The following is a 24,741-nucleotide window of genomic DNA, read 5'->3' as shown; positions in this document are numbered from 1 at the left end:
AGGACTTTTGAATACTGAATGAATTTTAGTATTATGAAAATGAATCATTGCATTTTAGAACTATTTTTTCCTTCTCATTAAAATGCTACAGAAAAGGCAGAGTCATATTTGTCATATTTAATTTATCCTCAAACAGACCGTGATGTCACAAGCAAAGAGTAAATTAACATATTTTGAATGGAAATCAGAAAATCAAGGTTAATAGATTAATACAGTGAGGAACAGATAATTTAATTGAAACCAGCAGGAATAGTATTCACTGCATATATATAGTCCTATTTAAGGATACTGGATTGTTACAAAGGTAGTTAAAAATATGACTGTTGCTAGCTTAGAGTAAAAATATAAAAATATGAGATGGGAAAAAGCAGAAGATCTTATAAGTATAAATGGTTGGTCAGAAATAATTCTTACAATATGACAGACCAACATTTTAAAATACAATATTCTGTAATCTGTGATGAATATAAGAATATGCCAGCAATTAGATCTTTGTCCAGGAGGAAGGAAACTGTAATGCACACAAGTACATGTAGGTAGTAAGTTCAATTTTAGTTCTATTTTTAAAAAAAGTCATAGAAGGATGTATTACCAGTACATATAAGGAAAATGTTCAGACTTTAAAACATACTCTGACTGAGAAATCTATTACTGCTCCAGTTAAATATTAGCAGGCTTTTCAAAACTAATCTTTCTGAGTGACTAGTTCAGAACACTTGGTTGGTTTTGATTTTCAGGACTGCATGCTGTGTGAGTCAATCCAGACCTCTCCTGTGTAAACTACTGGTAGTTATGTGAGCTGGCAAAAAATTAAAAATGTATGAATCTTCTTCTGAAATAAACACTTGCAAGGTTCAGTCCTCTGCTTCCTGAGCATTAGAAGCAAATGGGGAGAAACAGACAAAAACATTTAATTGTTATGCCACATTTAGGTATCTGCTTGGAAAAGGAATTACATGTAACCCTAAATCTCTGGATCAGGTTAAAATCGGGAAAGGCATCACTAATAAACTTACAGAGACAAGGTGTTTTTTGTTAGAGAATAAATAATAATCTCCTAGTTTATTAAGTATTTTTTAGTTACCTAAAGTGGTAAGCAGACTTACTGCTAACAAGAAATATGCCTTTCTTGGAAATGTACTTTCACTGTAGTGTAACTGAAAAAAAAATCAAAGAGAAATTCTGACATCTGAATATTTCATCAATTTCTTACAAAATAAAAATATTTTCTGTGATGGAATATCAGTACCATGGTAAAAATCAGGTAATCTACCTTAACATTTTAAAGAAAAAACCCAAGGTAGACCTCAAGAAATCTGACAATCCAGTGAAGACTGCGCTGCCACACATATTCAGTTATTTCATTATAGTAGTTACAAAATAGATTTGTTAACGTTAAAGGCTCAGCAAAAATCACTTTATCATATATGTCATATATGATCATATATACAGTTTCTAAACTGACTATAAAACGCAACCTGAAATGAATTTAAAACCAATGCAATGCATTTATGGATTTCTTCTTTTAGAAAAGGGTATTTTTACACCAAGTAGTGCATGACAAACCACTTACCAGGTTTCCCACAGAAAGGACACTGCTAAACTGTTCTGTCATTGGGTAATGTTCCATGGCCATAAACAAGGTGTTTAAAACAATGCAAATAGTTATAGCAAGATCAACAAATGGATCCATCACAACTAAATTGACGATGTGTTTTACTTTTAACCATGGACTCCAGCAATCCCAGATCAAGAAAGTATTTGCAAATCTGTACCAGCATGGTGGGCATTTCTGTCTGGATTCTTCAAGCTCTGAAAAAAAATAGAGAAAAAATAACAAATAATGAATATTCCAATTATATCCTCTGGAAGTTCTTGTTTAAAATATGTAAAAAGATTAAATCATTCAAATAAACAGCTCACACTAACACGGGATTTCCCTCACCTATGTTTAGACATCTTAAAGTTAAGTATTTAATTTAAGCTCCTCTACAACCAGTGGACAGTGAAGTTATCTCTAAAGAGTGAATCATCTCAGACATCTGCCTAAAGAGAGAAAGGTGTTTGTCTCTTTCCCATGACAGTAGGGAGAGTCTAGACATTTAGTTTAGGTTAGTTGACTTGCTTCCAGCAGATGTCTTAATTTTGGATATTGAAAGTTAACACGACTCCATCATCAGTGAGCTGACGTATATAAATTGTAAAAGCTTCATAAAATACAAAATTTTTGTGTTATGTAACATGCGTACATATTTTGATTTGAGCTACTGTAAGTATTATATTTGCTACTACACTGAACCACTACAATATCATAACAGGTAAATGACTCGGTGTGCGTACCTATCATTGCTTATTTGAATCAATATTTTTAATATACAGAACGCCTGTTTTCTTATTTTAAAAATTTTCATTTGACTTTGTTTGAAAATGTCTTGTACAGTTGCAGTGTCTACCAATTGGGAAACAGAACAACAATGTTAGTATTAGCAGAACAACTCTGCTCTCAATTAGAGTCTTTACAAACTATTTTTTCTTCCATTTCACTGTCAATATTGTCAAAGTTACAGAAGAATAGTAACTTCTACTGAGTTAATAATAGCAAGGATGAATGTCTAATGTGATGGGATGTTTGAGGGCAGACCAGAAGGAATATTGATATTTGCTTAAGTGAGAAATACTTAGACTACAAAATATGTAAGAAATGGCCACAACAGTTTCAAAAAAATTTCTGCATAGTGGCATCAACCCAAATCTGAAATTTGCCAGTTTTCAGACATCCCTTAGAGCACAGGGAAGTCTCCATCATCACGACACTTATGGGTGATTTTGCTAAAATAGCAAACATGCTGTTTTACAGTATTTGCTAATAAGGATTTAGTGCTGAACTCTACACTTTGAGGACCAGTGGATTGATTTTTGCCTCTAATATTGTCCTATTAAAGTTAAAAGGTCAGTTGCCACAGCTCTCAAACTCATTGAAACTAACAAGCTCTCCCATTACATCAAACTGTAGCCTCCAGGCAGAAAAGGGTATCGTAAGTAGCGGAAGTCTTCTATAATCTTTATAAACTATAACAAAGACAGTGCTTCTGAAGGAATATATGGATTGGGCGGAATAATCACATTTCTGAATATGTAACTTAGAACGCTGAGAGGTAGGATGGTACTGGCCTTGGACAAAAGTGGCCACTCACACCTGATGCTGAGTTGGCACAGAAGACTCCATTGCTTGCACCTAGGAACTTCTGAAATAATGGAAACCAGATGTGGGTAGGAGGTGACTATCCGGATAATTTAGTTTACACTGACATGTTTTTTCTGGCCAGAAGAACAGAAGTACAAACTATCCAGCCGGAGGAAGAGAGCAGCACCCTCTAAGGAGATATCCTCTCTACCTGGGAGGAGAACTAAGAATTGCACACTGAGAATCAAGAGCTTGCAGTTCACGCTTGCACTCAGAAAGATACATGTTCGTGAGAATGGTTTGTGAATACTTTTAGAAGAAAATAGGCACTATAGGCCTTATATTTCTGACTACAATTAGTTTCGTATCTATTTGTTTATCTGAGATCAAAGGGCTTCAGAACTCACTTTAAAAAGTAGATATCAATTCTGACTTAAAGTAACCTTAAGAACACTGTAAATTTTCTTGGTAATTTCTTGTCCTTTTAGAATATGTGTTGTAGGACATCTGCAGGGTTTGTCTGACTGTAACAGCTGTCACACTGTGCCAGTATCCAGTAGATAGATCCTTTAAGCTTATAAAAATATTTTAATGGTACATGTATGAAGTGTGAGTGTACTCAGTTTCCATTGATTAAGAAAAAAAGTTCCAACAATGTATGCTTTTTCATATAGTAAATATAATATTTTTTATCTTTGCTATACTTACCTAAGAAAGTTTAAGAAATGCTTAAGGAAGGCAGTTCATGTGCATTGGCATGGGTTGATTATAGTTGGTTGTTTTCTTTAAAACTGTCTTTTTCATTCCAATTTCCTATTGTCTATCCTTGGATTTTAAGTCTAAGGGAAATGACTGTTCTAGCACATCACTGCCTTTGTCATAGCAATTCCTGTGTATCTTAATTGATTTTTCCCGTTGATGTCTTATAGGAAGAAAATCCCTGTATTCTCTGCTTGGGGCTCTGGCAATCCCCTAACTATGACTATTTTGTCTCTGTTAGTCCTCTCAATAGAGTAATATTTTTGAAGGTGTCTTAAAAAATAAATGACAAAGCATTTAGAATGTGTAAATGATCTTAGATATGCTCAAAAGCCTTTTGTATCTGATGTTCAGAGATTTCACATGTCCAGTTTTACATTTACAAAGGAAATTATGTAAATAATTGCTCTGTATATATACGTAGCAGAAAATCACTGAACTGCCTGTCAGATAAAATGCATCAAATAAATACCTTCCATTGTATTTGTAAGTATGCTGGCTATACTCATTGCTCTTTGTCTTGCAGCAGAATCTTCAAGCATTTCCATGGAAATTTGATAAGAACTGAGTCTTCTTTTTCTTATTTCTGTTTCTGTAGTGGTGCCCTGTAAATGAAATACTGAAAAATTAAACCATCCTTTTCAACCACCAATTAACAATATTTACTGTATAAATATTGCAGCGATAATCAAAATCAGCTTTGTGCAGCATACTAGACTTTTCTTACACACTGAAGGTTTCTGTTCCTGTAGGAATTTCTTTGTTCTTTATTGAGGAACGCAGTGGGAATTTTGTACAGTGCTACAAATAATCAACTGGGGGACACAATACCAAGGCAATGTGGGACCAAAAGTTGTTCTCATTTAAATGACTGAGTGAACAACATTTTTGCTAGCTATCTTTTTGCTATTGATTATTATTATTCTTTCAAGAAAAAATGATCAAAGTTGAAACCTGCCACCTTAATTTCCAGCAGCTAGTCATGTTAAATAATTAAAGTGCAAATACAGAAAGAAGTGAACTATTATTTAAGAAAGTAACTTTGATACAAGAAACATGAGTATAATTCTAGGAATTAGTTATCTCTCTAATACTATGTACTGCATTCCTAACCTGATAAGTGTGCTCGGAAAATTTTATGTGAGAAAAAAATCACATCTTATTTAATATTTTTTCTACCTAATTCTCACGCACCGCAATACTCATACAGAATTTGTAATATATTCTTGCAAAGAATATGCAAGTCCTCTCTGTTTTGTATGGCTTCTAATTATCTTTTCAAAGCAATAATACCCAGCTCTGATTTAAATGTGCCTGACATGTCACTACTCTGTAGCATGTAGGCGTCCTTACAGTTGCTTTGCTTTTCTTCTGGAGTGTGGCCTAGGGATCTCAACACAGAAGCGGAATTTAAAAGTTCCTAAATCTTGGCTCCTGCTCTGCCACTGATTCTGTGATACATGGAAACCACTCACTCTTTTTCTCATTATTCTGTCCCCATCCAGAAAATGAATAAAAAAGTCTGCAGAACTCATAAGGGATTTCAAGGTTATCTTAGTATGTAAGAAAATGAAAAAACATTTTCGAGCATTCACTAGTACTATTTCTTTAGAGAAGACTCCTGAGTTAAATGGCTAAATCTTTTTTCAAGTTAATGTATTTCTGAAATAGAACTATATACGCATAACCTCTGAGGTAATCTGATTGAATTTCTGGTATGAATGTCTATATCAAGATAGGAGAGAAACAAAAATAAAAAGAAATGTGTAATAATATTAATGAAATCTCAATACTTATTTATAATGATGAAAGTTTAAAAGAACATCTTAGCTTACAGAAGTCTGAAACTGAGACTGAAATGTAATGTAATTGCAAAGGTACATAGGAATTGTATGTATTTTTCTCATTAAAGTTATGAGAAAAATTTTTTCAAGATAAATTCAGTAAGGGTATTTCTATTAAATATCGTAGGAGTAGTAACTGCATTTTGCTTAATTTTGCAGGTGTTTTCCTATACATATTTCCAAGTTATATCCTTAGTTATATATCAAATGTCTACCTTTGTTGATGAGGTGAAACTATATATAAATTGTCAAATTCAATTTATGGATTTTTCTTTCTATGTGCAGATCTCTTGCTGAAGGCAAGGAGAATATAATACTTTACTGAGGCTCAGACATAGGAGGTTGAGGACTTTTTTTCCCTTATGTTCTGTTATTTAGAAACTATTGCAAGTTGTTTCTCACAGCTCTAAGAAATGATAAGGCATGCAGAAGTGAGCAGTAAGAAAAAATTCCGTGCCTGAACCAAACTGTAATAATTACTGGTTTACTTATAATTACCTCTGGTATAAGCTGACCAGTAGGTGAAGTTAGAGTTGAAGGTCCTCCAACCAAGGAAACTACTCCATTGCAATCTACAGTGCTGTGCATCTTCCCATTTACTGGAAGGGCTGGTACCATTCTAGATGACACACTGGCCTGACTAATATTACTGTTGCGCCGTTCCCCGTGTCGATTTGGAACAAAGAGAGAATCTCTTCTGCTCTCGTTGTCTTCAAGAGTGCTGTGCTCATCATCAGCGAAGTCATTTTCAGATCCTATATCCTTTGCACGACCTCTGAAACTGAAAATGCTTGTTTTGCTGTTGCGCCTTGGTGAGAACAGGGAACCACGAATGCTCAGCAAAGACTGTAAAAGATTTAAAACAAACAAAAACAAAACAGCATTAGAACTGAAGTTCTAAGTTCTTCGCTTTTCAAAGAATAGTTACAGTGCTGGAGGAAGGATAGTCACTTTTTTATTCAATAGTATCAGTGTGTCCATTAGGGGAATGTGCTCACTAGGGGACCTGAAGTAGAGTGGAAAAATTCTTTTTAAGGTAATGTAGCAGGACTGAGGAAAAGTTGTGCAGAAGACATAAGTAAGGTTGGACAGTTTTGAGCAAAGAAGGCAGGTTGAATTGGTATGGACCCATGACTGTGCTGGAGACAGTTCTAAACATCACTATCAAGGTTTTGCAGGTATTTGTCTTTTATTCCTTCTTCTATTAGAGGACAGAGCTAAAAATCTTTTACTTTTCTTCCCTTCTTCATCCCCCGGATTCCTAGGGATAACAACTGATAATGATCACCGATCATTGTTTCCCATTCTATTTGCTAGAGGCAGAAGTGGTCTTAAGTTTGGTATTAAATTCAGTCTAAAATGATGTAAAGAACTTGTCTGCCCTCTTCACAATAGGCTCAATAGTGTGGGAACAACATACGCAGTACTCTAAAACGAGAAGACAGAGGCAACAGCTTGGGGAAGCTCTGGAGGTACAGTGTGAATATGTCTAGTAGCACTCTTGGGCGTAGCACTCTGGGGGCTATAGCAGGCTGCACACCTACCAGAAGGAACCACTTGGCCATCAGGCAGCTCAAAGCAAGCATTCACCAGGGACACAGTTACCTAAAGATATCCTCTTACAAATGAGAAAAATAAATCAGTGGTTGTTGGTAATTCATCTTTTAATTACAGTAGAAGCTGGTTAATGGAATGTTCTTCTCCCTTGCTACATATTTTATTAACAGCATTCATGAATAAATAAAGTGAGTACTAATTGTGGAAAAAAGAAACCTTGCATTAAGCTTTCTTCAATTCTGCATTTGTACAAATCTTTGCATCTTGGTATATCAAAAACCTGGTTTGAGATGATTCTCAATTTTTCACTAGTTTTGCAGGTGGAAAGTGCTCATATGTAATAGCAGTGGTTTTTATCCCAGGATAATTGATGTGAAAGTGAAAACTGCACTATAATATATAAGCCGATACTAATACTGTGAAAACCAAACACTGAATATATACATATATCAATCCATATGTATCTCTGTATATGCATACTCAGATTTATACATACACACACGTAATCTGTGTGCTGAACTGGTAGTACTGCCTGTTATAAAGGCTGGCAGGTGTTTACCATTATGAGATGTATTTTTCTGCTCTTACAGCTATACCAAATTTTAATAATTTGGGCTGAAATTTTCTATGTTGGGTGTCAGCCTCAGGCTAAGTTACTTGAATATCAGCCAAATCGTTTTGCTAACCCATTTATGTAAACTTGGCTGGAGAAAAAGTGCTGGTTTGCTTATGCTGAAAGATAATTTTATCTAAAAAAAGCTCTAGCTGCTATAGAGCATGACACTGAATTCTGACAAAGTGGTAAACTAATTACTGCACGCTTTGTACATTTCTTTGTAAATGTATTTGGCCAACCTACAGTCCTTCAAAAAATCACATGCTTACTAGGTTTCGTCTGACTACCACTGCTACCCTTGTTTTTTTAGAGAATGTTTCCATGGCTGCTATGTTTTGTTTGTAGTCCAATCTTTCCAATATGTATCATGCTCTGAGCACAACTAAATGGATCAGGCCCCTCAGGGATTTGGGAGGAGTAATGCCTGCTCTGCAAGTCCCTGCTGGATTGAGACAAAGGATATAAGCCAAAATGGCTGCAATTCTAACACATGCAGAGGCAGAAATATATGTGTCTACATGCTCCTGGAAAGTAAGGTCTGAAAGGAAAGCTTGGCTTTTCTTGCAGGCTGCATCATTCATTTGCACATGGAATATTGTGTCAAAGGACAAAATCTCTACAGGGGCCAACCGGGCAGATTATCTCCCCTTACCATTCTACCGCGTTGTTTCATGCTCTGCCACCCTGTTTCACGAGGGAGCTAACTGCATGGCTAACAAGACAAACCAGCTCTTCCTTTACCAGTTCTACTGCCCGCAATCCTGCCCCTCTTGTGGCAGCTCAGTTTTATTTGTTATATGCAGGCAATGTTTGCCCCAAGGCATTCTTACAACTGCAGAAACAATTACCAAGACAGTCTTTAATTAATAAATTATCCTCAATTAGATTATTTGCTTGATACAAGTCTCTTTGTATTTTAAAATTTTAAATTAATTTAAAAAAAATTATTTCAGATGGTCACTTATTTCCTTCCTGCTGTATAATTCATGATGTCTCAAGATGAGCTGTTTCCTGTCTATTGCACCATTTCCTTCTTTTCTTTCAAAACTAAGACATACACAATATTTGTTTTCACTTGATTTTAATGAATTTTAATTATTTATTCTGCAACGTGAATTCACATTTAATTTTAGTGTTACCAAGTCATTTGAAATGCCTTGCTTTCCTAAGCTTTTTAAGTTACTGTGGAAGTTTCACAGTTTTTCATGACAATTGACAGGATGAAAGCTTTCTGAGAGTTTCAGAGTATGAACAAATACATGCAACAATGTTTTACTGTATGTTAATAAAGCTACAGAAAGTTTATCTATGGAATCTCTTTGTCTCAAATTCTCCTCCCCTTAGTATACAGGCTTCTGTATTAAGTATTTTTTCTGTGCACCAAAAATGTATTTAATATAAACATAATATATTCCTTAATCAGTCTCTTCACCAGAAGTATATAAAAAAGCATCAGGGAATTTAGACTAGACAATGGAGAGGCCTATTATCAAGTAGTTAAAGCACAGGACTAGCAGTCAAAAATTCCTTTCTGCTTAGACGTTGTCAGTGACTCTTAGTGTGGTCAAGTCACTCACCATCCTCATCTATGAGGTACGGACACTTATATATATCTCTAAGTGAGGCAGGACTGTGCAGTCTAAGATGAGATCTTTGGCTGCAGCTCCTTTGTATCAGCCTGACTCAAAGTCCTTTCCAATTAATGAAAGATTTTTTGGAGCAGCTTTGGCCCAAAACTAATAGTACATTTTATTAGATTGGAAATATACTTACAATATTACTCAAAGGAGTTGAGATAGATTTAATAATTTGTTTTTCTTACATTTTCTTTATTTCTTATCCAGAGAACAACTTCGTCATTCTTCTTAATTACAATAAACATCACTTCCTTAGAAATGCAAATATATCTTTTTCAGACCAGGCATCATCCCTTATACTTGACTAATTACTGAGGCTTTGTCTCAAATTAAGCTTTCCTCCCCTCAGTGCACACATTTCAGTGTGAAGTATTTCTGCCACTGAATCTCGTATTTTATATGAGTCTGTAAACTAACACACTTGATATGAACATTAAATAGGATAAACATTGGTAGTTAAACATGGGTCGTACTGGTAGGTAAGTGTCATCTATTGGCTGAGACCAGACATGATCATTTTGAAGAGATGCATTTTAAGTGATTTTTCTACAAACACCATAACTGCGTGTAGACTTGAAATAAGCAAAGGTATCCTTAAAGCAACGGAAGAGATCCTTTGATTTAAGAGAGTAGAGCTTTGAAGTTTGGACTAAATGATTTCCAGAGGTCCTTCCTAAACTATTTATTTCTACGATTGCAATGATTCTCCATCTTTTATAATGAATTTCTAATGCAAAAGAGCAGTATGACTAAATTCTTATAAATATAAGCCCAAACGATCCCTATATAGTTTGTCTTTATTGTGGAGTACTAGAGCTACTTTTCTCATTATCTACCATTTAAAGAAGCTAATTAAGGAAAACAATAGAAACTAATGGTAATGTGGAATTTCCTATGCAGGATATTTTGATGATGTGGTCTGTTAAAAAAACCCACATATTTATATAGTTTTGAAATGGATACAGAACAGAGAACCTATGGTTGATTAATGCAAATATATGAGTACTAATCAAAGAGTCTTTGATTCTTTCTCCAATCTACCAGATACATCTTCAGAAATACATTTTCAGAATGTTTTAATTAAGTTTACAATTATCCTTGGTATGTTCTTTTTATCCTTTTGCTAATAGAATGGGTCAAACCATATCAAACTGTAACACTGTTAACGGTACTACCACTGGTTTTTTCCTTCACTCACCTTTTACATAACTTCCAATATGTAAAGCTGCTGTAATGTCAGTCAAAACCAAATTAGAGTAGACCTACATGATTTAATAAAAAAGGGTGCTGTACCTGGTGAGGAGATGTGAACCTTTTTTCATATGTCAGTTGACTTCCTTCTGTGGAGAAGCGGAAACTTTTCCTTCTGATACTGTCTTCTGACTCGGACTTGGGGAACTTATCGATATCTCCTTTGTCCTCTGCTTCAGATATTTCTTTCTGTCTTCTTTTCTTCCTTCTGTTTCTTCTTTCTTTAGCACTCTTTGAGCTCAACTTTGATGCTTCTGAAGAACTTTCCAAGAGTTCTCCTAATCCCCCTACACCACTGAAATCTCTTGATGCAACTGATGCTGCTGCTACTGCTGCTGTTGCCTGTCAGGTTACAAAGCAAGGTATTCTTAGTAGGCCAAAAATGAACAATTGTATAGGCTTTTATCAACTGTTTTTATTATCACTGTGGTAATACTGCTGGTTGTACACCCTTGAGTATGCAAATATACACAAACAAATTGAACTGAGGATAAACTATGGAGTCGTATAGCTCCTAATTGTTTAGTAGCATGAGCTACTTGAAGCATCAACTTCAGCATAACAATAGCATCACTATTCCTTAAAGACTTGTTTAAGGTAGTCAGAAAAATATAAACACGATGCTTTTTCATGTATTTCAGACCTGCTTCCCCATTGTCTCTTGAGAAAAGCCCCACATCATGCTCTAATTCGGCTGATCCCTTCCGAGTCCTTACAGAGAAAACTAATCATTAACATCCACCTTATGAGTTAATGTATCATAATCCAACTAGCAGCCTGCAAGTAGTTGAATCCAGCCTTTCCTCACTGTCTTCACAGCAAGGACACTCCCCTCACTTTCCTTCTACCTTCACTGGCAACAGGCACACCCTCTAGAAATGTCTTCAAGCCCTACCTCGCTCTGCATGTTTCCCCTCCCACATTTCCCACTGTAACAGCACTTTAGGTCTTTGTTATAGATACAGAAAGGTACATTTATTGCCTGTTGCTGCTGTGGCCAGAGAGGAGAAAAACTTTAGGTTTCTTCTCTGATGGAAAGGGATGAGATGATTTACTGGAGCAAAGAGCCATCCCAAAACTCAGGACCAGTATCTTCAACAACAGTGGTCAGCCTACCTGAGTTGGTTCATTAGGGAAACAGGTTCATTTCATCATCAAATAAAGGAAGAATTGAGAGTGTGTCCAGTACTCTTCCTAGAAAGAACTGTCTGGGAGATTGCTATGAAATTCTGCAGTGGAAAATATGTTTGGGAAGATGATAGGCTGCTGTGAGCTTATAAAAAAGGGTGGTGTGATGAATGGCAAGAGACTAGGGTTATATAACAAAGATGACTAGTAATTATCTGGCAAAACATACTATATTAAATGCCAAGTCTTTCAGGAATGATGAGATATCTCTCTACAGCAGGAAAGGATAGTTTGAAAGCTCATAGTATGAATTAATGGCTTTCTACGCCACAATATACAACCCATGCTATACAAGTTGACTTGATACAGACTTTTTCTGCTAAATGGAGTATTAAAAGGACTCTGAAGTGTTTATCAATTAAAAAAAGTGATACTCAAAATTTTGTCATACTGGTTTCAGAATATCATCCTTCAAATGCTCTAACAAACAGAAACAAAGGTAACAGATGCTGAGTCATCACCCATCTACTTCATAATACTAACACCAAAGGTCAAACAAGTGGAGCAATCCAAAGACCGCTGTGATGACTTAGGTTTGTGGATGAATAGGTTCAGTGTCAAGGGAGTGAAGAGATGGGTCCCACCCATTTATGTCTCAGCAACCAATTCAGCAGCTCCACCTTGTAATGTATACTTTCTGCTAATATTTTCACATACAAAAGGGATCTTGACTGTAATACTGCTTTTCTTATAATGAATTGAGTGGTCATTCATTTTAAAAAGTAAAGACTTTCCAGGGCCTTTACCCAACCTTCCTTGTACTCTGTTTCATATGGTTCTATTCTTCTTCCTAATTCTGGATCAGCTTCACCTCTGTCCCCACTCTCAAACACACAAACATCTAGATGAGACTCCTGATATCTTTTGATATAATGTGATTTAGTGTCTTTCATGGATGAAAATACCAGATTTTAAAAAAAAAAGTACTCTTTGCCGATATTTAACTATTTTTAATTTGAATTTTGCAGGATTCTGCTTTTTCTTTAGTGATTTGGAAGTGATAAGGTTTAATGACTAAAATAGAGATACGCTAATTAGACTTCACAGGTCATGCATAAAGCTTTCTTTTCAAGAAAAAGATGGAAAGTTTCACTTTCTATTAGCACTTTATAGAATCATTCTAACTTACTGAAAGTAGCTGTAAAATACTACCAAAACTATAGTTTCATAGAAGATTCTAATTTGCTAGCATTTTATAAACATTGTCCTATTGAAAATTACTATATACCAGATGAAAAGCAATAGAAAATCAGTCCAGAAATTAGACAGACGTCTGACCAATGGAGCTGAATTCCTGCATATATTTTACTTTCAGATAAGAAAACCTCACACAAAATTATCTATTAAATGTCTTTTTCTCTTAAAACTTTAAATAATTTTCTTCTCTTTTCAAAGAAAAAGATTCCTTTAAAAGAATTCTGAAGTAATACCTTTGTTATAGATATTGCTAGTCTGTTCTAAGGATATATAAACTTCTGATTGACTTCAGTGTGCTTGAATTAGGGATATGCTTAAATACCTTGCTGCATAGAAACCTAAAAGAACGCTGATAACAATCCTCTCTATTTTCTGAATATTGGGGAAGAACTATTAAGTACAGCAAGCCTGGAAATTCTCACTCAGACCGTAAACCAGAAGTAACGCCACTAGAATTTTTTCATGCTGTTCATAAGATCTGTAACATAAAAGCATCATGAACTATGATTACTTAACGTCAGGTTTCTAGGACACTCTTATCACAAATATTTTGCTTTTACAGTCTTTTGGTGAACTCAGTAGCATTCTTTTCTGTACCATTAACTTGGTTTTTTTGCTATTTAGTTAGTTATTGGCTATTTCCACTTTTATAACTTGTGTGGTAAACAAGACTTTTCTTTCTGTAATTCATTGCACAATTTATACATGTTCTAATTCATAAAAGATTATTATCCTTGCCTTAAGAATAAGGCTGTTCAGAAAGTACAATTTCCATCATTACCTGAGCTTCTTCTTGTTGCTTCTTCAGTTGTTCCAGCATCTGTTGAAATTCTGCCTCTTTCTGCTCTGCTTCTTCCATGGTTGCTTGATTCTGTTCTTCATAGGCCATGGCGACCACAGCCAGGATCAAGTTGATAAGATAGAAAGAGCCCAGAAAAATCACCAGAACAAAAAATATCATGTATGTCTTCCCAGCAGCACGTAGAGTCTAGGAGTAGAAAGCATATCTATATATTATTCCACCACTTATCTTTGTTACTGCAACAGTATTATGCTTTCAGCTCATGTACAAATAAGCCTATTTATACATTTTTGTATGTTGCCTACAGTTTTTATGTCATAAAGATTTCTTACCAGCTGATACAGGTTTTCCCAGAAGTCCTGAGTCATTAGCCGAAAGAGTGACAAAAAAGCCCAACTGAAGGTGTCAAAACTTGTGTAACCATAGTTGGGGTTTCTACCAGCTTTCACACATATATATCCCTCTGGACACTGCCTGTGTGAAAACCAAACAGGAGGTACTTAGTCATAACTTCTGTTTCCTTCTAGAACATATTTATTATCTTTTGGAACAATATGCATTATTTTTCCACAGGAAATCCCTGAACTACAATTAAATTCATTCAGAAAAAAAAGTCCTAACAAATTAACTAATAAGAAAGTAAATGAAAGATACCCTTTCCATCCGTTCACTGGTTGAAATGACCTAAATATTTAAATTCTTGTCAGTCACATTTTGCAAATAGAATCTTTATTCCAAACGAATAATTTCCTGGTAGAAATAACTGCTAAAATGTTGTTAAGGTTACAGACAGGTTAAACAATATTATTAGCTAAATCCAATTGTCCTGTTAGTGATCTCCCACATAATGCTGAGATTTTTCTTTTAATAAGCTTCTTCACTGTTGCCAGTTAGGTATTGGAGTTCAGCTAACAATTCTAGGCTCATAATTGGGCGTGTGTGTATGGCAGAATTTGCCAGTAATGAAAAAGAGTTTGGCTTGAAAAAAGTCTGAGTCTTGAACTATGAAGTCACTACTGTGCTTTCTTAATATTTTACATATTCTCTTTCTCAGTTCCAACCTTTGCTTTCATCCTATTTTCTTCAATCAGTACATCTCCAAAATAGAATTTACAAGAGTTCAGATTTTATCATTAACACCAACATCATTTTCCAATCAAGCAGGAAGAAAGGCTGTTAATGAGTATTTTGTTTAGCCAGAGAGTAAAATATTTTGACTTAAGTAAGAAATCATTGTTTAGCAGCAAAACTCTCTTAAGTTCTGTAACATTGCTAAATATGGAGTTGCAACTGCTATGGATAGGTTTCATGTTACTGCTTTTTCTACAGAACATGAGAGGATTTTTGAAAGGGTCTTACCCTGCATCAGAGCTATTACCACAAAGTAGGGCATCTCTTTGTCCTTCCAAAATGTAAAAATGAGCTGTGTAGAAAGCAATAGAAATATATGTGAATAAATCGAATTAATCTGAAAGTGCTACAAAGTAAAATAAAAATAAATTGTAATAAAATCAAAGTGGCTAGCTGCTGATCACTTTGTAGTTTGTTTAGGAACCCTTCTGGTTATTGTACTTTTTTATTGTATGTATTTGATCTCTGTCAGTCAGTGACTGTAAGCAGTTCTACATAAGGCAGAAATATAAACCGTTCGATATTCTTTATTACAAATAGTTACATACTATAGCCACAAATATATAAAAAATAGTTATATCAGTCATTCTTACTTTCATCCTCAATGTAATCCTTCCAGTTAAACGTGCTCACTGTCATATTAACAAATGTACCATTTTCACCTATAGAGCTATTAAAGTAGGAAATAACAGTTGTTCAAAAAGTAGAATTGTCTGGAGGCCACTGCAGGCATTTATTCCTCAAGTTGCCCATGAACAGCTGCAGCCCTATTAGTGCAAATACACTCAGACAAAACACAGTCAGGATCATAACGTCCGAGAGCTTCTTCACAGACTGAATTAGGGCTCCTACAATAGTCTTAAGGCCTGCAAAGAGAAAAGATCCATAGATTTATCAAAGAGTATCTTTGCCCTTCCCATATAATTAAGACGTCATGCAGACACTTAAAAGAAATTATTTTTTATTTCTCAAAAAGTAAAGCTTCATGAGCAGCCTCAGAGCTTGTGAAGATGAATGAAAGAAAAAGATTCTTTTTTATGAATATGCAATGTACATATATTCCAATAAACTGAATATATAACGTTATTCTTAAGCAGGAAATTTTATCAATCGTGCTTTCCTGTTACAGATTTTATTTTATTTCTTAATTTATCTCTGCATTTAATATTCTGCTGATAATTCAGTTTCCAGTTAATATTAAATATGACTTCACAACAGTATGAAGATAGTATGAGAAGGAATTGCAAGTAATTTTGAGGAAAAAAATTAGTGTTTGATAAATTTTCCTGTGCAATATTTATCTCCTTTTTGGTAGCTTTTTTGTTGTTACTTGGTTGTCTTTAAGACTAATGTCATTTTTAATTGGTAAAATAAAGGAAAAAATACAAAATCAAGAAAGCCATAGCACTAAAGCTTTTAATGTAAAAGCAATTTTAATTGGTAAAATAAAGGAAAAAATACAAAATCAAGAAAGCCATAGCACTAAAGCTTTTTTAATGTAAAAGAGACAACTTGTCATAATAAAATGCAGAAAAACAAAGCAAAATAACCCATAGGCCTCATATTGTATGTTTCATGCAAGAATCTGTTAAACTCAAAGGCTGATTTTGCAAAATAAAAGAAGCTAATGCTGAAAAGGCAAAGAATCATAATCCAGGCTTATGATCCATGCCTTTTTTTTTTTCTTTTTGACAACACAAGCAGTGAACAGCAAGACTTATGCTCAAAAGAAGTGAATTCGACTTCAATGGAAGAAAAGTCAGCCTCGGTGTTTAACCTAGCTCTCACCTGGAATGACTGATATTGTTTTCAAAGCTCGGAGAACTCTGAATGTTCTCAGCGCTGAGACATTGCCCAGGTCCACAAACTCTGTCACATATCTGTAATAGGGGAGTTCACACACAAACACAATGACAGCACACAAATAACAATCGGAGTTATGAGGGGCCTAACACCTTACACAGTTACTTCTTACCTGGAATTACAGAAATAGTTTTCAAAGCTCTCAATACTCTGAAAGTTCGAAGAGCTGAAACATTGCCTAGGTTTACAAATTCTGTTACATACCTGTAGGATTAAATCACAGTTATTCAGAATTGAGGCAGAGCTTATGCTAATTATGTGGGTCTTCAAAACCTCTGTGGCAGTATTAGCAATCATACTTCAAAATTTACCTGTCTCTTCAGTACAACTTGCTTTTATAGTTATTTATTTTCATCAATTTTGCTTAAATTTCATTGAAGTGAAACTCACTGATTTGTATTTGAACAGCTAATTAAACTAATTAGCTTGTAATAGGACGGTGACATGAAGTCAAAGGGATGGCTTCCATTTTGGTGAGCAGAAAAGTGTAGGACATGAAATTAGTGTCCCTCAGCAGTAATTACACTAGCGGCTGACACTCCGTGCTGGTTCCTGCCATATTTTACTTTGATTTATGAGTACTCAAATGTGTGATACAGTGTCTAAACTTCACAGGTTGCAGAAATTAAATACTTTTAAATCAATATATTTATTATAATAATATTTGCCACTAATTTCATGCCCTTAATGCTTAAAAAGTTCTTGAACCACTTACGCCATTAAAATGACACTGAAGTCAAGCCAGTTCCATGGGTCTCGCAGAAAAGTAAAACCTTCTAAGCAGAAATCCCTTGCAAGAATTTTGATAAGTGATTCAAAGGTATAAATTCCAGTGAAAGTGTACCTGAAAAACACAAAGCAGGAATAATGGATTTTTGCATACTTATGCTTACAGACAGTGCCATTCTTTATCAAAGATGACTTACAAGAAAAGAAAAGAAAAAGTATTTAGAACTGAAAGGAGGAAATCATTTACTTAACTTGCCCCAAACACTTAAGAATATAATCGTTGTTCAGTAGATGAAATTTGAACCTGACACATATATACTATTCATTTTCTAAAAGGCTGATTTAATCTCAGTTTCTGTGCTTGCAAATAATGTGAGACTCTAGTATTTATAAATGCATTTCAGACTTTGATATTTATGTGTACATTCTCTGGCTCACAGGGCTGCCTCTTTGCTTGCATTCATAAGTCATGTAGATGTCTAAGTGTTACAAAAAATGAAGATTTTTTTTTTAATGTTAAAATCAGAGAGTTTTGTGAAAATCAGTTCTGGATAATAACTATACTCATGCCTATAATACAGGTTTATTTCATAAATAATCGTTAAATATAAGAAAGCGTGCCCAGACTGTTATTCTTGAAGATGTGGAGCGTGATTACCAATTTACCTGGTGTGGGAACAACCATTCATTTAAAACCATGGAATAGTCAGTTATAACCAGCGTAATGCAGGGACTTCCTGAGACCCACGTGGGTCTGCGTGGACCTCCAGAATAAAGGAAATCTACCTACAGACCCTACTGCTCTCCTTTCAGACTCTCAGCAACCCTAAAAAGCCATAGTCACTGTTAAGCATACTGGGAATGGGTGAATACTAGTGCAGTTTCTAAATATAGCATTCAGAGTAAGATTCCTTAATGCAGTGAAATAAATAAATAGACATCAATAATGGCTATTGGAGAATGTGAGGGAATGAAAGAAACCACAACTGGTTAGAACTAGGTTTTTCACAAGTAGTATTATTTCAAAGAAAAACATAATATTTCAAAGGAAAATGTGTATCTGTATTTAAACATGCATGTATAACCATGAACAAGATAGAGAAACGGCTACTTTGTCATTTCCTTACTTCTGTGAGCTCTTTGTTACTCCTTCAGAGGTAAGGCCCTTTCCTCAGTGGTTTGAGCTTCTTGTGGTTTGGGTGTTGTGTGTGCGTGCTGTGGCTGCTACTTGTGAGTTCACATCAGTGAGCCACAATGAATGTCCCACTGTGCAAAGATCATGGATACACAAGCAATATATGGCTGTCCTCACCAATGACATGAAACCATTTTACGTGCACATTTGAAGTTCTGGCTCTCCTTTTCCAATTTACAGCTCAGAACACCCAAGGACAAGAGCTTGTGTAGAAGTTCAGATATTCCTCAGACATAATTTTAAAGAACAAGGCATTACTCTTGAACCATTTAAATTATTCAGGAGGAAACCAAAAAGATATTGATGATCTCATGAAATATGATTCTTCATGACTCTGGAAAAGCCCGTTCTGACATGCAACTTTCCAAAAATGCTTCTTGTTTGGAGCCACACGAAAGCAAATTAGTAAAAATGAAGAAGTAAAAACGTTTAACTTACTCTACATTCTTTGTCCAGTCTGGAGGGTTACTCATGGTCATAAATACACAGTTGGTCAAAATAGTGCACATGATAAGCATGCTGAATAATGTAGATTATAGTCAAGGGATGTAACTCAGAAAAATATGACAGTTTTATAACACTGAAATAATTAAAAATATTAAGTGTTTAAAAAGATGTACAAATAACATTCTGAATAAAATCTGAAAATAAAGCTTTGCACATAATTTTATCTATTCTAAATGGTATGCCATCTGGCATGTTATGGTGCTGACTGTAAAACAATGCATTACTTTTATAATTATGGCAGCCTTAGGATTTAAATGAAACTTAAACACATCCTTAAGTCTGCAAAAATATAAAATGAGTACCCAAACATAATTACGCACTGTAGCCAGGGGGATCTTTCTAAAAGATCTTTAGGCAGAGGTTGGTTGTTTACGCCTAAGTTGTTCTTTGGACACGATTGAAATATATTTGAAAATATTCTCCTTTATTCTGACCTGGATCCTTTATAGGACACCTACCCCAATGCTGAAAACACAATGCTGAAAAAGTATGCCTGAAAAAGCAGCTCTTTACTCATGCTCTTTTGTCCTTGCTAAGTGAGTCTAGTTCATGAATAGTACTACTGGTCTTGGTAAAAGTGTGACCTTAGATATGTTCAAGTGCAATGGTTTGTTACTAATTTGGCCTTAGCTGCAGGGCTTAGTATGGGATCAGGTCTCCTTTTGTATATAAAGCCTCATATTTAAACTCTGACACCTTTAGGTGGTTCAGTAGAGGATTCTCTTGGTAGGAATGAAGATCATATTGCAATTCACATGTGATATTGCTGCTTTTTAAGGGTGATCAGCATATGTTTAGTTAGCCTAGTACACCCGCATGGACACAATTTGTATATCCGTATGAAAAGTATTATTTCAGTAATTAAGTAGTTTTAAATGGAAACCCTTAAATCAACATTAAGAAAAAAGGATATGAATGTACCAAAATCTTGATAGCAATTTTTCTGATAGGATTAAAAGGAGTTAAAATGTACAAGGCAGATGTGGCACTGAATCGGAAAATTGCCTTTCCCTTATTCAATACTATGAAAGTCTGCAAAAAAGAAATACAAAATTAAAATACGTTGTTGACTACATAAATGTCTTTACCTCCTTCTAAAGGATTCCATTCTCCGCCTGGGAGGTTCAAGCTCCGTTCTACTGTCTACCTGTGGAAGGAAAATAACTGATTTCCATGAATACAGTGGATTAAGCCTTCCACAGCCAATTCTCCAATTTGCTAAATTTCCCAGCATGTGGACTGAATTCTGATATTATTAAAATTGGTGGGAATTATCAGCACCAATGTCAGTTTATCAATAATAGCAAAATGCGGCATTTCATCACTAAAACATTTTCAATTTTATTTCTAACGAAGTCTTTGATTAAAGTCAGAGTTTCAAATTAATCAAATACATTCTACCTTGTGAGCAAACACTAAAAAAAACAAAACAGTAAAAGGGCAATTCTAAACGCCAGTTTGTATTTGGAACAAATACTTGACAGAATTATGTACACATATATATGGTGACAAGGACAAACATGTGTCACTAAACAATTAACCATAATTTTAAAATAATTTTGCTTTCGTTTTAGATTTTTAAATACTACCAACATAAATTATATGTATCTTCTAAGAATGTATCTGTGAAAAATTAAAAGGGATGAATAAATTGCCAGCTGACATCATTCTGAGCAGTCTGAGACAAACATACACGAGAATTTGGCATCCTATAACACAAATCTTTTCTTCAGTAAAATGCTGTTTTCATTTTTAACGATATGCTCTTATTTTCCCTATATGTAAGCACCAAATTTAGGTAGTTACTATCTTTTAAAATTTGACCTGATAAACCTACAGTTCGTGTTCACTTTCATTCTGTCCCTGTTGGCGGTCATCGCCTAACTGTTTTCATTTTTATTCCAAGTGTATTTGTGTGTGAGGTTTACTTGCATCTTTGGTGCTGTTTGAAATGTCTTCAGGACATAACTATTCTTCATTCCTTTTGCTCTTTGTCGATGGTAATGGCTCTGCTTTGTGTTACCATAATAGATTCTTTGTTACGCTCTCAGTAGAGCTATATAGTATCACTGTTCTCCATGTTGATTTCCATTCTCTGTAGAAACTTGGCTGTGATCAGAAAAATGTTGCCCTCTCCGTGGCCTTTACTGCCTGTCTGGTCTGCTGTCTCTGGGAGAGAAAGCAAACCTCTCTACAGTGGGAAAGAAGACAGGTAAAGGAGCATTGCTGGTGCCTGTTCACAGAATAACATCAAGCGTAGCACTGAGGATGACAGAGAATGGACTCACACTCATTGGCATTTCTCTCTGCCCTGCAGTCCTTCACACAGCTAGAAATGGTAAAAAGATGTTGCCTGTCCCAAGGTCACTGCTGCAGCAGAGCCTGAAGACAGACTCCAATTCACATATGATTTTCTCTGCAGTGACATGTTGATGATTAAGAGTAGTTTCTACTATAAACTGGAGGAGGGATGACTAATTCTAGTTCACCATTTAAGGTGTCCATTTGTTTTCTGTTGAGCACATTAGGCTGGTTCATAACATAAATACAGATGTCACCTGTGACAAAAGATTCTGCAGTTTACTAATTACTCTCATAGACTAAGAAGTCCATCAGTAGCCTGAGTTTTTACACTTTTGTTCCAAAAAATCTGACTACTTTTTCTGATCATTGGAGGTTAGAAAGTATGTTTCAGTACTTCTCAGGTTTTCTGATACTTCGTTTGTATAAGACTTGTTTAGAAAACTTTAGTCCTGAACTTATTTATGCAACTTTATTCCTGAATTGTTTGGCAGCTAGTCAAGAAACGGGCTTAGTCCACACAACTATATTGTAAGTAAGAATCTGCATGGAACTGTTGATATAACCAAAACCATATAAGTGAAAATAACCCTTGGTAACACTCCCTCTTTGAGCTTTCATTTCTTTAAATTTCCTTAATAATGTTAATATTTGTATTATCTACAGCACTATTTATTTAACTTTGGCAACTGTTAGGTTATGCAATTACATATGGATTCTGCTTTATTTTCCATTCCTATTACTGAAGCCATAATTTTTAAAACAGTTTTGTGAACCAAAGGCAACCAGAAATTTAGCCACAAAATTGAGAGCACTATTGGCATGATTTTTTCCTAACAAACAAAATAACTTTCTTTACAGTTTAAAATATTTTATGTCTTCATTTTTTTATAGTTGCTCAACATAAAGTTTCTTATCTGGATGGCAGCCTGGAATGCCTCAAGCCATCATCAGAGCAACTGTGTCCGTTTCCTTCTCTGTTTCAGAGAGGCGAGGAAAGATAATCCGAAGCACCTGCCCATAAAACACCTTCTGCATTTTTGAATTTACAGTTATTATTCACAGCCTCATCTTCCTTCACTCTCCTCACCCACAACACTTTGCAGGTCTATCAGGAACTGGGAGAACATCTTGATGCTGATTAAGGAGCATGCAGAAATAAGCAGATAGAGAGTAGAGAGAACGTGCTCTTAAAATCAGCTGTACCTTTTACTAACCTGTGCAGGACGTAAGGTATTTTTAACTATTCCCAGGCTGGACTGTTTCAGATCCTGGAGGAATTTAACACAGTCTACAGCTAATCCCAGCTACGGAGATATACTTGTTTGTTCCTTGTCTTTCTCTTAAGTCATATAATGGTAGTCTGTTTCCAGATCATATGTATCACTGCTACAAGACCAAAACCCATATACTCTACTGCAGATCCTGACTTTTAAAAAGGTCAAGGGGCAAACTTTTTACTTGAATGGATGTTTGAACTAGCCTTTCTATCTCCAAGTCCCTGGCTTGTGGATCACGTGAAAATGAGGACTTTGTATGACTGTGCAAGTCAGAAGGGGAAGTACACCTCTTTCAGGAGTTTAAATTCTTCATGGAGCACATCTATGCTATTAATGGTCCAGTTGTGTTACAGCCTCACACATGTAACTCAGGCACATTACTTTTGTCTCATAACATGTAACTCTTCACTCTGCTCTTTCTGCATGAAAACTCTCAATTAGTCTTCAGAACAACAAAACTGTTTTTTTCGATTCCTTCCTCAAAACCTAGCTTTTCTGTGGTGTCTGCCACAGACTTCTAATTGACAGCTGTGCAGCAGAGAACTATCATAGCAATCCCAAGCTCCTCAAGCAACAGTTTTCATTGTGGTAGTTTTATATGACCCAAGATTTACACAGAGTCTCTATATGCTATGTACATATATAGATATATTTTATACATACATATATAGATATATGTTTACATATGTTATATAGCTATAACAGAAGCAAAGAATACGGTTACAGTCCTTTATTTCACTAACTTGGATGGATCCTACCTGGTTATCTACAACCATCTCCACTGCAAAATCATGCTTGGAACACCTTGTTTGTCACATCCAGTCTTACTGCTACACTGAAATCAGGAAAATTCAGTCATGTTGTCAAGTTCAGGCAAGCTCAAGGAAGCTATATCTTCCTTACACTGAGGCAAGTAACAAGTAATTCAATGGAAGTTGAAGGATTCACAATATAGAAGAGCATAAATCAGTTCTGTTAGATGAAAGGATGTTTCTGTATATTTAGTTGCTTGATGGCTCTAACCATCATATTTTGTGATTAAACTTTTCTAATGTAGAAAATTATATTCTATTTTGTGCGAAAGATTATTCACTCACTTTTTTATTGATATAATATGGGTCCAGGTCTTCCAAAGGTTCAGATACCATTCCTGGAGGTATGTCACCGTAAATAAATGGCAGTGTCTTTCCTGCTTCCAAGTCGCTGTTTGGTTTTGGACCATTTTCATCATCATCATCTGTATGTTCTTGCTTGGGCTTTTTAGCTTTTTCTTCTGCAGAACGCTTTTCAATAGCTGCGAGAGAATCTCTAGTAAAATAGCGGAAGCTTTCAGGTCCTGGTGGTACCAGCAGTGCCTGTGCCATGTTTTCATCCTGCAAATTTAATTACTTTTAGCCTCTTGCATAAGAATGACCTATAAAAGAAAATTAGATAATTTAGGAAAACTAGATTGTACCAACAGAAAAAAACCCCAACATTTGCTCAGAAACACTTTCCAGGCCTGAAATAGAAGCAGCATATTTCAAAGCTGAATAAAAGTTAAAAGCAATCGCTCAGAATTTATTTAGGTATTTTATAAATTATGTTTCATCTTTTTCCTGCTGATCTAGAAAAACACACTACTTCTGCCCACAAACACTGTTTTGCCTATGTCCTTAGACTCTCCCAGTTAGAGCAAAATACTGATACAAGTGTTTTAA

General features: G+C 35.2%; 1 pseudogene; it reads right to left on the bottom strand.

Moving 5' to 3' along the window:
* The window catches only part of LOC103895336, a 60,718-nt pseudogene extending 36,313 nt beyond the window's left edge, over positions 1–24,405 (bottom strand).
* Between the last annotated feature and the right edge of the window lie 336 nt (positions 24,406–24,741).

Source organism: Aptenodytes forsteri, unplaced genomic scaffold, assembly GCF_000699145.1.
Source record: "Aptenodytes forsteri isolate BGI_AS27 unplaced genomic scaffold, ASM69914v1 Scaffold255, whole genome shotgun sequence".
NCBI lineage: Eukaryota > Metazoa > Chordata > Aves > Sphenisciformes > Spheniscidae > Aptenodytes > Aptenodytes forsteri.
Note: the sequence above shows the minus strand (reverse complement) of the source record. Positions and strands in the feature narration are given on the sequence as shown.